Source organism: Chaetura pelagica, unplaced genomic scaffold (assembly GCF_000747805.2).
Source record: "Chaetura pelagica isolate M959 unplaced genomic scaffold, ChaPel_1.0 scaffold2022, whole genome shotgun sequence".
Classification (NCBI taxonomy): domain Eukaryota; kingdom Metazoa; phylum Chordata; class Aves; order Apodiformes; family Apodidae; genus Chaetura; species Chaetura pelagica.
Window position 1 is genome coordinate 90,323 of NW_009952468.1, and position 907 is coordinate 91,229.

Sequence of the window (907 nt, forward strand, 5' to 3'; positions counted from 1 at the left end):
GTGGACCCTGACCCTGGCTTGTCCCTGCTCTGTCCCCAGCCGTGGCCGTGGGGCTCAGCGTGTCCTTCCTGCTCCTGCTGTTCCTCGGTGCCGCCGCAGCCTGGCACCTCCGGCGCCGCGCGGGTGGGTCAGCCACAGTGGGGTGCTGGGTCGGTGGTCCCGGGAGGGATGAAAGCCCCCCATACCCGCCAGGGGGGGGAAGGGCTCTGCATCCCCTGTCTTGGTTAGGACTGAGCCCCCAGTGCCCTTGGCTCAGGGGTCTAGAGTCCTGGGGAGTCAGGGGATCATCTGGGACGGTTTGGGGGTCTTTCCTCCTTCCTAGGCAGGCAGGGCTGAACCCCGGGGTCCATGGCTTGGGGTCCGTAAGTCCTGGGAGGTCTTGGGATACCGTGTGTGGGGGTCCTCGTTCGTTGCAGCCCACATACCCCAGTCTTGTCTGAGTCCCTGGGTACCATCAGCTAGGGGCTCAGGGGGGCCTCGGGGGTCCCTTGCCACTGTCGCTCAGGAGCCCCCCAGGGCCGCTCACGCCCCTCCCTCCCCCTTGCTTTACAGCTGCCAGGAAGAGCCGGGACAGGTGAGTTTGGGGGGGTCCAACCGTAAAGCCCCTTTTCCCAGGGCTGAACAAGCAGCCCTGCCCCCCATCTGCCCCCGCTCCAGGTACCTCCTTGTCCCCGCAGGGACCCCACGGCCCCTCCAGAGCCTCAGGGCTGCCAGCCAGAGCCCGCAGACACCTCCGGGGACGGAGAGGTGCTGTACAGCCAGGTCGTGGTTATCGAGGGTGAGTAGGAGAGGGGAAACACCTCCCACTCTTGTCACTGTCCCCAGCCCGGGTCCCTGAACCAGCTCCTCTTCCAGGCACCTCCCGGCCCCACCAGGGGCACCCCCCGGAGTCCCCTGTCACCTGCTC